Here is a 14,518-nt window from a genome sequence, read left to right on the forward strand (position 1 = left end):
TTCTTCTGAACCTCTGCTTTCTTGCTGTCTTCATCCAATCAGTCTTACTCCTTTCCATGGCTGGCTTTATGTAAGGACATCACCGTTGTCAATGGCTACTTTTAATCCTCTCTGGAAAATGGTCCGATGCGCTGTCACTGCATGGCTAATCGTCTGGAGGCATCACCCTTGTCAATGGCTGCATCCCATCCTCTTGTGAAAATGGTCCAAATGCTCTGTCACAGCACGGCTAATCATCTGAGGTTCTCGATCATACTGGAATAGGATTCACCCTCCTTTTGCGTCTGTCACTAAGCCCAGCACTCGCGAGTTTGAAGTTCGTCACAGTCATTCAATCCCAGAGTCCTACTCGGAATACCATAGACAAGGTTTAGACTTTCCGGACTCTCATGAATGCCGCCATCAATCTAGCTTATACCACGAAGATTCTGATTAAGAGATCCAAGAGATACTCATTCAATCTAAGGTAGAACGGAAGTGGTTGTCAGGCACACGTTCGTGGGGGAATAATGATGATTGTCACGTTCATCACATTCAGGTTGAAGTGCAAATGAATATCATAGAAGCGGAATAAGTTGAATTGAATAGAAAAACAGTAGTACTTTGCATTAATCTTTGAGGAACAGCAGAGCTCCACACCTTAATCTATGGAGTGCAGAAACTCTACCGTATGAAAATACATAAGTGATAATGGTCCAAGCATGGCCGAATGGCCAGCCCCCATGAAAGTCTAAGATAGCATAAAACTGATCAAAGATGTCTAATACAATAGTAAAAAGTCCTATTTATACTAAACTAGTTACTAGGGTTTACAGAAGTAAGTAATTGATGCATAAATCCACTTCCGGGGCCCACTTGGTGTGTGCTTGGGCTGAGCTTGAATGTTACACGTGTAGAGGTCAATCTTGGAGTTGAACGTCAGTTTGTAACGTATTTCTGGCGTTCAACTCTGGCTTGTGACGTGTTTCTGGCGTTTAACTCCAGACAGCAGCATAGAACTGGCGTTCAACTCCCTTTTACGTCGTCTAAACTCGGCCAAAGTATGAACTATTATATATTGCTGGAAAGCCCTAGATGTCTACTTTCCAACGCAATTGAAATCGCGCCATTTTGAGTTTTGTAGCTCCAGAAAATCCACTTTTAGTGCAGGGAGGTCAGAATCCAACAGCATCAGCAGTCCTTCTTCAACCTGTGAATCTGATTTTTGCTCAAGTCCCTCAATTTCAACCAGAAAATACCTTAAATCATAGAAAAACACACAAACTCATAGTAAAGTCCAGAAATGTGAATTTAACATAAAAACTAATGAAAACATCCCTAAAAGTAACTAGATTCTACTAAAAACATACTAAAAACAATGCCAAAAAGCGTATAAATTATCTGCTCATCACAACACCAAACTTAAATTGTTGCTTGTCCCCAAGCAACTGAAAATCAAATAGGATAAAAAGAAGAGAATATACTATAAATTCCAAACTATCAATGAAACATAGCTCCAATTAAATGAGCCGGACTTGTAGCTTTTTGCCTCTTGAATAGTTTTGGTATCTCACTTTATCCATTGAAGTTCAGAATGATTGGCATCTATAGGAACTCAGAGTTCAGATAGTGTTATTGATTCTCCTAGTTCAGTATGATGATTCTTGAACACAGCTATTTTATGAGTCTTGGCCATGGCCCTAAGCACTCTGTTTTCCAGTATTACCACTGGATACATAAATGCCACAGACACATAATTGGGTGAACATTTTCAGATTGTGACTCATCTTTGCTAAAGTCCCCAATTAGAGGTGTCCAGGGTTCTCACAGTGGCCTTAGATAGATCAGAGACTAAATTTGCTAAGCTAGATGGATTCTGCTCAGAATTCTCTGTCTGTTGCTGAGTGGATGATGGAAAAGGTTTACTATTGTTAAACCTATTTCTTCCACCATTATTAAAGCCTTGTTGAGGCTTTTGTTGATCCTTCTATGAGAAATTTGGATGATTTCTCCATGATGGATTATAGGTGTTTCCATAAGGTTCACCCATATAATTTACCTCTTCTATTGCAGGGTTCTCAGGATCATAGGCCTCTTCTTCAGAAGGCGCCTCTTGAGTATTGTTGGATGCAGCTTGCATTCCATTCAGACTCTGAGAAATCATATTGACTTGATGAGTCAATATTTTATTCTGAGCCAATATGGCATTCAGAGTATCAATTTCAAGAACTCCCTTCTTCATAGGCGTCCCATTACTCACAGGATTCCTCTCAGAAGTATACATGAACTGGTTATTAGCAACCATGTCAATGAGTTCTTGAGCTTCTGCAGGCATTTTCTTTAAGTGAATAGATCCACCTGCAGAAGTATCCAATGACATTTTAGCCAATTCAGATAGACCATCATAGAATATATCCAGGATGGTCCATTCTGAAAGCATGTCAGAAGGACACTTTTTGGTCAGTTCTTTGCATCTCTCCCAAGCTTCATAGAGGGATTCACCTTCTTTCTGTCTGAAGGTCTAAACATCCACTCTAAGCTTACTCAGCTTTTGAGGAGGAAAGAACTTGGCTAAGAAAGCCTTGACCAGCTTATCCCAAGAGTTCAGGCTATCCTTAGGTTGAGAGTCCAACCATATTCTAGCTCTGTCTCTCACAGCAAAAGGGAAAAGCATGAGCCTGTAGACTTCAGGATCTACTCCATTAGTCTTAATAGTATCACAGATCTACAAGAATTCAGTTAAGAACTGAAAAGGATCTTCAGATGGAAGTCCATGAAACTTGCAGTTCTACTGCATCAGAGAAACTAATTGAGGTTTTAGCTCAAAATTGTTTACTCCAATGGCAGGAATGGAGATGCTTCTTCCATGTAAATTGGAATTAGGTGCAGTAAAGTCACCAAGCATCCTCCTTGCATTATTATTATTTTCGGCTGCCATCTCCTCTTCGTGTTCGAAAATTTCTGAAAGGTGCTTGCTGGATTGTTGTAATTTAGCTTCTCTTAGTTTCCTCTTCAGAGTCCTTTCAGGTTCTGGATCTGCTTCAACAAGAATGTTCTTGTCCTTGCTCCTGCTCATATGAAAAAGAGGGACAGAAAAATAATAATAAATGGGGTCCTTTTTACCACAGTATAGAGGTCCTTGTGTGAGTAGAAGAAAAGAAGAAGAAAAAATTCGAACACAGATGGAAGAGGGGGTTCGAATTTGGGTGAGATGAAGTGTTAGTAGATGAATAAATAAATAGAAGGAGATAAGAGAGAGAGAGAATTTTCGAAAATTATTTTTGAAAAAGAGTTAGTGATTTTCGAAAATAGTTTTTGAAAAAGGTTAGTAATTTTTCGAAAATTAAAATAAAAAATTAAAATAATTAGTTAATTAAAAAGAAATTTTGAAAAAGAGGGAAGATATTTTCGAAAATTAGAGAGAGAGAGTTAGTTGGGTAGTTTTGAAAAAGATAAGAAACAAACAAAAAGTTAGTTAGTTAGTTGAAACAAATTTGAAAATCAATTTTGAAAAGATAAGAAGATAAGAAGTTAGAAAGGATATTTCAAAATCAAATTTTGAAAAAGATAAGATAAAGAGATATTTTTGAAAAGATATGATTGAAATTAGTTTTGAAAAAGATTTGATTTTTAAAATCACAATTAATGACTTGATTCACAAGAAATCACAAGATATGATTCTAGAACTCAAAGTTTGAATCTTTCTTAACAAGCAAGTAACAAACTTGAAATTTTTGAATCAAAACATTAATTGATGATGTTATTTTCAAAAATTATGAGATAAAGATAAGAAAAATAATTTTGAAAAAATTTTTTAAAATTTTTCGAAAATAAATAAGAAAAATGAAAAAGATTTGATTTTTGAAAAAGATTTTGAAAAAGATAAGATTTTTGAATTGAAAATTTGATTTGACTCATAAAAACAACTAGATTTTAAAAAGTTTTGAAAAAGTCAACTCAAATTTTCGAAATTTATGAGTGAAAAAGGGAAAGATATTTTTTTTTTGATTTTTGAATTTTTAATGATGAGAGGGAAAAACATGAAAAAGACTCAATGCATGAAAATTTTAGATCAAAACAATGAATGCATGCAAGAATGCTATGAATGTCAAGATAAACACCAAGAACACTTTGAATGTCAAGATGAACATCAAGAACTTATTTTTGAAAAATTTTTAATGCAAAGAAAACATGCAAGACACCAAACTTAAAAATTTTTCATGTATAGACACTATGCATGCAAGAATGCATATGAAAAATAAGAAAAGACACAAAACATGAAAACATCAAGATCAAACAAGAAGACTTACCAAGAACAACTTGAAGATCATGAAGAACACTTTGAATGCATGAGTTTTTCGAAAAATGCAAGATGAATATGCAATTGACACCAAACTTTCAACTTGACTCAAGACTCAAACAAGAAACATGAAATATTTTTTATTTTTATGATTTTTTTATTTTTTTGGATTTTTGTATATTTTTTTTCGAAAAAACATATAGGAAAAAGAAAATAAGGATTTCAAAATTTTTTAATATGAATTCCAGGGATCTTGTATTCTTAGTCTAAAGCTCCAATCCGAGGGTTAGGCATGGCTTAATAGCCAGCCAAGCTTTAGAAGATATAAGTAATTCCCTGACATGTGGAGGCCTCAATCTAAAAGAATTTAGACATGGCTTTACAGCCAGCCAGGCTTCACATGCTTCATGAAACACTAGAATTCATTCTTAAAAATTCTGAAGAAAAATATATTTTTGAAAACATTTATTTTAAAATTTTTTCGAAAACAAAGGAGAAAATTTTTAAAGGATTTTTGAAAAAATTTTTGAAAATAAAACAAAAAGAAAGTTACCTAATCTGAGCAACAAGATGAACTGTCAGTTGTTCAAACTCGAACAATCCCGGCAACGGTGCCAAAAACTTGGTGCACGAAATTGTGATCTCAGGCAACGTCGCCAGAAACTCTGTACGCACGTCTTAATAAATCGTTTTTCATTCACAACTTCGATACAACTAACCAGCAAGTGCACTGGGTCGTCCAAGTAATAAACCTTACGTGAGTAAGGGTCGATCCCACGGAGATTGTTGGTATGAAGCAAGCTATGGTCACCTTGTAAATCTCAGTCAGGCGGATATAAAATAGTTATGGAGGTTTCGAACATAAATAATAAATAGATAGAAAATAAGGATAGAAACACTTATGTATATCATTGGTGAGAATTTCAGATAAGTGTATAGAGATGCTTTCGTTCTTCTGAACCTCTGCTTTCCTACTGTCTTCATCCAATCAGTCTTACTCCTTTCCATGGCTGGCTTTATGTAAGGACATCACCGTTGTCAATGGCTACTTTTAATCCTCTCTGGAAAATGGTCCGATGCGCTGTCACTGCATGGCTAATCATCTGGAGGCATCACCCTTGTCAATGGCTGCATCCCATCCTCTTGTGAAAATGGTCCAAATGCTCTGTCACAGCACGGCTAATCATCTGAGGTTCTCGATCATACTGGAATAGGATTCACCCTCCTTTTGCGTCTGTCACTAAGCCCAGCACTCGCGAGTTTGAAGTTCGTCACAGTCATTTAATCCCAGAGTCCTACTCAGAATACCACAGACAAGGTTTAGACTTTCCGGACTCTCATGAATGCCGCCATCAATCTAGCTTATACCACAAAGATTCTGATTAAGAGATCCAAGAGATACTCATTCAATCTAAGGTAGAACGGAAGTGATTGTCAGGCACGCGTTCGTGGGGGAATGATGATGATTGTCACGTTCATCACATTCAGGTTGAAGTGCGAATGAATATCTTAGAAGCGGAATAAGTTGAATTGAATAGAAAAACAGTAGTACTTTGCATTAATCTTTGAAGAACAGCAGAGCTCCACACCTTAATCTATGGAGTGCAGAAACTCTACCGTATGAAAATACATAAGTGATAATGGTCCAGGCATGGCCGAATAGCCAGCCCCCATGAAAGTCTAAGATAGCATAAAACTGGTCAACGATGTCTAATACAATAGTAAAAAGTCCTATTTATACTAAACTAGTTACTAGGGTTTACAGAAGTAAGTAATTGATGCATAAATCCACTTCCGGGGCCCACTTGGTGTGTGCTTGGGCTGAGCTTGAATGTTACACGTGTAGAGGTCAATCTTGGAGTTGAACGCCAGTTTGTAACGTATTTCTGGCGTTCAACTCTGGCTTGTGACGTGTTTCTGGCGTTTAACTCCAGACAGCAGCGTAGAACTGGCGTTCAACGCCCTTTTACGTCATCTAAACTCGGCCAAAGTATGGACTATTATATATTCCTGGAAAGCCCTAGATGTCTACTTTCCAACTCAATTAAAAGCGCGCCATTTTGAGTTCTGTAGCTCCAGAAAATCCACTTTGAGTGAAGGGAGGTCAGAATCCAACAGCATCAGCAGTCCTTCTTCAACCTCTGAATCTGATTTTTGCTCAAGTCCCTCAATTTCATCCAGAAAATACCTTAAATCATAGAAAAACACACAAACTCATAGTAAAGTCCAGAAATGTGAATTTAACATAAAAACTAATGAAAACATCCCTAAAAGTAACTAGATTCTACTAAAAACATACTAAAAACAATGCCAAAAAGCGTATAAATTATCCGCTCATCACAACACCAAACTTAAATTGTTGCTTGTCCCCAAGCAACTGAAAATCAAATAGGATAAAAAGAAGAGAATATACTATAAATTCCAAACTATCAATGAAACATAGCTCCAATTAAATGAGCGGGACTTGTAGCTTTTTGCCTCTTGAATAGTTTTGGTATCTCACTTTATCCATTGAAGTTCAGAATGATTGGCATCTATAGGAACTCAGAGTTCAGATAGTGTTATTGATTCTCCTAGTTCAGTATGATGATTCTTGAACATATCTATTTTATGAGTCTTGGCCATGGCCCTAAGCACTCTGTTTTCCAGTATTACCACTGGATACATAAATGCCACAGACACATAATTGGGTGAACCTTTTCAGATTGTGACTCAGCTTTGCTAAAGTCCCCAATTAGAGGTGTCCAGGGTTCTTAAGCACACTCTGTTTTTGCTTTGGACCTTGACTTTAACCGCTCAGTCTCAAGTTTTCACTTGACACCTTCACACCACAAGCACATGTTTAGGGACAGCTTGGTTTAGCCGCTTAGGCCAGGATTTTATTCCTTTAGTCCCTCCTATCCACTGATGCTCAAAGCCTTGGGATCCTTTTTATTTACCCTTGCCTTTTGGTTTTAAGGGTTATTGGCTTTTTGCTCTTGCCTCTTGGTTTTAAGAGCTTTTGGCTTTTTCTGCTTGCTTTTTCTCTTTTTTTTTTTTGAATTTTTTTTCTTTCTGCAAGCTTTGTTCTTTGCTGCTTTTTCTTGCTTCAAGAATCATTTTTATGATTTTTCAGATTATCAAATAACATGTCTCCTTATCATCATTCTTTCAAGAGCCAACATATTTAACATTCTTAAACAACAACTTCAAAAGACATATGCACTGTTCAAGCATTCATTCAAAAAACAAGAAGCATTGTCACCACATCAATATAATTAAACTAAGTTCAAGGATAAATTCGAAACTCATGTACTTCTTGTTCTTTTGAATTAAAATAGTTTTCATTTAAGAGAGGTGATGGATTCATAGGATATTCATAACTTTAAGACAAAGTTACTAAATACTAATGATCATGTAATGAAGACACAAACATGGATAAGCACTTAACATAGAGAAAACAAAAAACAGAGAATATAAGAACAAGGAATGAGTCCACCTTAGTGATGGTGGCGTTTCCTTCTTGAGGAACCAATGATGTCCTTGAGCTCTTCTATGTCTCTTCCTTGTCTTTGTGGCTCCTCCCTCATTGCTTTTTTGATCTTCTCTTATTTCATAAAGGATGATGGAGTGCTCTTGATGTTCCACCCTTGATTGTCCCATGTTGGAATTTAATTTTCCTAGGGAGATGTTGATTTGCTCCCAATAGTTTTGTGGAGGAAAATGCATTTGAGGTATCTCCGGGATCTCATGGTGATGAGCTTCATGCATCTCTTGAGATCCATGAATGGGCTCTCTTGCTTGCTCCATCCTTTTCTTAGTGATGGGCTTCTCTTCTTCAATGGGAATGTCTCCTTCTATGAAAGCTCCAGCTGAGTAACATAGATGGCAAATAAGATGAGGAAAAGCTAGCCTTGCCCCAGGAGAGGGCTTTTTGGCTATTTTGTAGAATTCAAGGGAGATGACTTCATGAACTTCTACCTCCTCTCCAATCATGATGCTATAAATCATGATGGCCCGATCCACAGTAACTTCAGATCGGTTTCTAGTGGGGATGATGGAGCGTTGGATGAACTCTAACCATCCTCTAGCCATAGGCTTGAGGTCCAGTCTTCTTAATTGAACCGGCTCGCTTTTGGAGTCAATCTTCCATTGAGCTCCTTCCACACATATGTCCCTGAGGACTTGGTCCAACCTTTGATTAAAGTTGACCCTTCTAGTGTAGGGGCGTGCATCTCCTTGCATCATAGGCAAGTTAAACGCCAACCTCACATTTTCCGGACTAAAATCTAAGTATTTCCCCCGAACCATTGTAATATAATTCTTTGGGTTTGGGTTCTTACTTTGATCATGGTTCCTAGTGATCCATGCATTGGCATAGAACTCTTGAACCATTAGGATTCCAACTTGTTGGATGGGGTTTGTTAGAACTTCCCAACCTCTTCTTTGGATTTCATGTCGGATCTCCAGATACTCATTCTTCTTGAGCTTGAAAGGGACCTCGGGGATCACCTTCTTCTTGACCACAACATCATAGAAGTGGTCTTGATGAGCTTTGGAGATGAATCTTTCCATCTTCCATGACTCGGAGGTGGAAGCTTTTGTCTTCCCTTTCCCTTTTCTAGAGGATTCTCCGGTCTTGGGTGCCATCAATGGTAATGGAAAAACAAAAAGCTTATGCTTTTACCACACCAAACTTAGAATTTTTCTCGCCCTCGAACAAGAGAAGAAAGAATAGATGAAGAAGAAGAGAGGGTTGTGTTGTGTGAAAATGAAGAAGAATGGAGGGCTTTATATAGGGAAGGGAGGGGGGTAAGGTTCGGCCATAAGGGTGGGTTTTGGGTGGGAAATTGATTTTGAATTTTGAAGGTAGGTGGTGTTTATGAAGTAGGTTTATGGGGAAGAATGGATAGATGTGAGTGGTGAAGTGGTTATAGGGAAGAGAGATTGAGGTGATTGGTGAAGAGTTTTGGGGAAGAGTGTTTATGGGATTGTGTGAAAGAGGGGTGAGAAGAAGTGAATGGAGGTAGGTGGGGATCCTGTGGGGTCCACAGATCCTGAGGTGATCCTTTGGGATCCACAGATCCTGAGGTGTTCAAGGATTTACAACCTTGCACCAAATTAGGCATGCAAAATGCCCTTGCACACAACTCTGGGCGTTCAGCGCCAGATTGGTGCTTGTTCTAGGTGTTGAACGCCCATTTGTTGCCCATTTCTGGCGTTGAACGCCAAAACCATGCTTGTTCTGGGCGTTCAGCGCCAACTCTTCTCCAGGGTGCAATTCTGGCATTCAAACGCCCAGATGCTGCCCATTTTGGGCGTTCAGCGCCAGAACCATGCTCTGTTCTGGCGTTGAACGCCAGCCAGATGCTTCTTACTGGCGTTTAAACGCCAGTAAGGTCTTCCTCCAGGGTGTGATTTTTCTTCTGCTGTTTTTGATTTCGTTTTCAATTTTTATATTTATTTTGTGACTCCACATGATCATGAACCTAATAAAACATGAAAGAACAAGAAAAATAAAATTAGATAAATAAAAATTGGGTTGCCTCCCAACAAGCGCTTCTTTAATGTCAATAGCTTGACAGTGGGCTCTCATGGAGCCTCACAGATGTTCAGAGAATTGTTGAGACTTTCCAACACCAAACTTAGAGTTTGGATATGGGAGTTCAACACCAAACTTAGAGTTTGGTTGTGGCCTCCCAACACCAAACTTAGAGTTTGACTGTGGGGGCTCTGGTTGACTCTGTTTTGAGAGAAGCTTACTGTGCCTCTTTTTCATGTTTACAGAAGGATGTCCTTGATTTTTAAACTCAAGGGAGTACTCATTCAATTGAAGGACTAGTTCACCTCTGTTAAAATCAATCACAGCTCTTGCTGTGGCTAGGAAGGGTCTTCCAAGAATGATGGATTCATCCTCATCCTTCCCAGTATCTAGGACTATGAAATCAGCTGGGATGTAAAGGCCTTCAACCTTTACTAACACGTCCTCTACTTGTCCATAAGCCTGTTTTCTTGAATTGTCTGCCATCTCTAATGAGATTTTAGCAGCTTGCACCCCAAAGATTCCCAGTTTCTCTATTACAGAGAGGGGCATAAGGTTTATCCCTGAACCAAGGTCACACAGAGCCTTTTCAAAGATCATGTTGCCTATGGTACAAGGTATTACGAACTTTCCAGGATCCTGTTTCTTCTGAGGCAATGTCAGTTGATCCAGATCACTTAGTTCATTGGTGAACAAGGGAGGTTCATCTTCCCAAGTCTTAATACCAAATAATTTGGCATTCAGCTTCATGATTGCACCAAGAAACTTGGCAGCTTGCTCTTCAGTAACATCTTCATTCTCTTCAGAAGAGGAATACTCATCAGAGCTCATGAAGGGCATAAGGAGGTTTAATGGAATCTCTATGGTCTCTAGATGAGTCTCAGATTCCTTTGGTTCCTCAGAGGAAAACTCCTTATTAATCACTGGACGTCCCAGGAGGTCTTCCACACTAGGATTCACGTCCTCAACCTCCCTTACAGGTTCGGCCATGGTGGTTATGTCAATGGCCTTGCACTCTCCTTTTGGATTTTCTTCTGTATTGCTTGGGAGAGTACTAGGAGGGATTTCAGTGATCCTTTTACTCAGCTGGCCCACTTGTGCTTCCAACTTTCTAATGGAGGATCTTGTTTCATTCATGAAACTCACAGTGGCCTTAGATAGATCAGAGACTAAATTTGCTAAGCTAGATGGATTCTGCTCAGAATTCTCTGTCTGTTGCTGAGTGGATGATGGAAAAGGTTTACTATTGTTAAACCTATTTCTTCCACCATTATTAAAGCCTTGTTGAGGCTTTTGTTGATCCTTCCATGAGAAATTTGGATGATTTCTCCATGATGGATTATAGGTGTTTCCATAAGGTTCACCCATATAATTTACCTCTTCTATTGCAGGGTTTTCAGGATCATAGGCCTCTTCTTCAGAAGGCGCCTCTTGAGTATTGTTGGATGCAGCTTGCATTCCATTCAGACTCTGAGAAATCATATTGACTTGATGAGTCAATATTTTATTCTGAGCCAATATGGCATTCAGAGTATCAATTTCAAGAACTCCCTTCTTCATAGGCGTCCCATTACTCACAGGATTCCTCTCAGAAGTATACATGAACTGGTTATTAGCAACCATGTCAATGAGTTCTTGAGCTTCTGCAGGCATTTTCTTTAAGTGAATAGATCCACCTGCAGAAGTATCCAATGACATTTTAGCCAATTCAAATAGACCATCATAGAATATATCCAGGATGGTCCATTCTGAAAGCATGTCAGAAGGACACTTTTTGGTCAGTTCTTTGCATCTCTCCCAAGCTTCATAGAGGGATTCACCTTCTTTCTGTCTGAAGGTCTAAACATCCACTCTAAGCTTACTCAGCTTTTGAGGAGGAAAGAACTTGGCTAAGAAAGCCTTGACCAGCTTATCCCAAGAGTTCAGGCTATCCTTAGGTTGAGAGTCCAACCATATTCTAGCTCTGTCTCTCACATCAAAAGGGAAAAGCATGAGCCTGTAGACTTCAGGATCTACTCCGTTAGTCTTAACAGTATCACAGATCTGCAAGAATTCAGTTAAGAACTGAAAAGGATCTTCAGATGGAAGTCCATGAAACTTGCAGTTCTGCTGCATCAGAGAAACTAATTGAGGTTTCAGCTCAAAATTGTTTACTCCAATGGCAGGAATGGAGATGCTTCTTCCATGTAAATTGGAATTAGGTGCAGTAAAGTCACCAAGCATCCTCCTTGCATTATTATTATTTTCGGCTGCCATCTCCTCTTCGTATTCGAAAATTTCTTAAAGGTGCTTGTTGGATTGTTGTAATTTAGCTTCTCTTAGTTTCCTCTTCAGAGTCCTTTCAGGTTCTGGATCTGCTTCAACAAGAATGTTCTTGTCCTTGCTCCTTCTCATATGAAAAAGAGGGACAGAAAAATAATAATAACAGGGGTCCTTTTTACCACAGTATAGAGGTCCTTGTGTGAGTAGAAGAAAAGAAGAAGAAAAAATTCGAACACAGATGGAAGAGGGGGTTCGAATTTGGGTGAGATGAAGTGTTAGTAGATGAATAAATAAATAGAAGGAGATAAGAGAGAGAGAGAATTTTCGAAAATTATTTTTGAAAAAGAGTTAGTGATTTTCGAAAATAGTTTTTGAAAAAGGTTAGTAATTTTTCGAAAATTAAAATAAAAAATTAAAATAATTAGTTAATTAAAAAGAAATTTTGAAAAAGAGGGAAGATATTTTCGAAAATTAGAGAGAGAGAGTTAGTTGGGTAGTTTTGAAAAAGATAAGAAACAAACAAAAAGTTAGTTAGTTAGTTGAAACAAATTTGAAAATCAATTTTGAAAAGATAAGAAGATAAGAAGTTAGAAAGGATATTTTAAAATCAAATTTTGAAAAAGATAAGATAAAGAGATATTTTTGAAAAGATATGATTGAAATTAGTTTTGAAAAAGATTTGATTTTTAAAATCACAATTAATGACTTGATTCACAAGAAATCACAAGATATGATTCTAGAACTCAAAGTTTGAATCTTTCTTAACAAGCAAGTAACAAACTTGAAATTTTTGAATCAAAACATTAATTGATGATGTTATTTTCGAAAATTAGGAGATAAAGATAAGAAAAAGATTTTTGAAAAATATTTTTTAAAATTTTTCGAAAATAAATAAGAAAAATGAAAAAGATTTGATTTTTGAAAAAGATTTTGAAAAAGATAAGATTTTTGAATTGAAAATTTGATTTGACTCATAAAAACAACTAGATTTTAAAAAGTTTTGAAAAAGGCAACTCAAATTTTCGAAATTTATGAGTGAAAAAAGGAAAGATATTTTTTTTTTTGAATTTTGAATTTTTAATGATGAGAGGGAAAAACATGAAAAAGACTCAATGCATGAAAATTTTGGATCAAAACAATGAATGCATGCAAGAATGCTATGAATGTCAAGATGAACACCAAGAACACTTTGAATGTCAAGATGAACATCAAGAACTTATTTTTGAAAAATTTTTAATGCAAAGAAAACATGCAAGACACCAAACTTAAAAATTTTTCATGTATAGACACTATGAATGCAAGAATGCATATGAAAAATAAGAAAAGACACAAAACATGAAAACATCAAGATCAAACAAGAAGACTTACCAAGAACAACTTGAAGATCATGAAGAACACTTTGAATGCATGAATTTTTCGAAAAATGCAAGATGAATATGCAATTGACACCAAACTTTCAACTTGACTCAAGACTCAAACAAGAAACATGAAATATTTTTTATTTTTATGATTTTTTTTTTTGGATTTTTGTATATTTTTTTTCGAAAAAACATATAGGAAAAAGAAAATAAGTATTTCAAAATTTTTTAATATGAATTCTAGGGATCTTGTATTCTTAGTCTAAAGCTCCAATCCGAGGGTTAGGCATGGCTTAATAGCCAGCCAAGCTTTAGAAGATATAAGCAATTCCCTGACATGTGGAGGCCTCAGTCTAAAAGAATTTAGACATGGCTTTACAGCCAGCCAGGCTTCACATGCTTCATGAAACACTAGAATTCATTCTTAAAAATTCTGAAGAAAAATATATTTTTGAAAACATTTATTTTAAAATTTTTTCGAAAACAAAGGAGAAAATTTTTAAAGGATTTTTGAAAAAATTTTTGAAAATAAAACAAAAAGAAAGTTACCTAATCTGAGCAACAAGATGAACCGTCAGTTGTTCAAACTCGAACAATCCCCGGCAACGGCGCCAAAAACTTGGTGCACGAAATTGTGATCTCAGGCAACGGCGCCAGAAACTCTGTACGCACGTCTTAATAAATCGTTTTTTCATTCACAACTTCGATACAACTAACCAGCAAGTGCACTGGGTCGTCCAAGTAATAAACCTTACGTGAGTAAGGGTCGATCCCACAGAGATTGTTGGTATGAAGCAAGCTATGGTCACCTTGTAAATCTCAGTCAGGCGGATATAAAATAGTTATGGAGGTTTCGAACATAAATAATAAATAGGTAGAAAATAAGGATAGAAACACTTATGTATATCATTGGTGAGAATTTCAGATAAGTGTATAGAGATGCTTTCGTTCTTCTGAACCTCTGCTTTCCTACTGTCTTCATCCAATCAGTCTTACTCCTTTCCATGGCTGGCTTTATGTAAGGACATCACCGTTGTCAATGGCTACTTTTAATCCTCTCTGGAAAATGGTCCGATGCGTTGTCACTGCATGGCTAAT

The 14,518-nt window shown here is 37.1% G+C and overlaps 2 non-coding genes across 2 annotated transcripts; both read left to right on the forward strand.

Moving 5' to 3' along the window:
• The first annotated feature begins 2,413 nt into the window (after positions 1-2,413).
• LOC148553152 (small nucleolar RNA R71) lies at positions 2,414-2,521 on the forward strand. Its single transcript, XR_015892586.1, has one exon. It is a non-coding gene; the product is annotated as a small nucleolar RNA R71 (small nucleolar RNA).
• A 9,031-nt stretch (positions 2,522-11,552) lies between these two features.
• LOC148553153 (small nucleolar RNA R71) lies at positions 11,553-11,660 on the forward strand. The gene has a single exon (XR_015892587.1). It is a non-coding gene; the product is annotated as a small nucleolar RNA R71 (small nucleolar RNA).
• Positions 11,661-14,518: the final 2,858 nt, after the last annotated feature.

Source organism: Arachis ipaensis, chromosome B7 (assembly GCF_059453495.1).
Source record: "Arachis ipaensis isolate K30076 ecotype BB chromosome B7, ASM5945349v1, whole genome shotgun sequence".
NCBI lineage: Eukaryota > Viridiplantae > Streptophyta > Magnoliopsida > Fabales > Fabaceae > Arachis > Arachis ipaensis.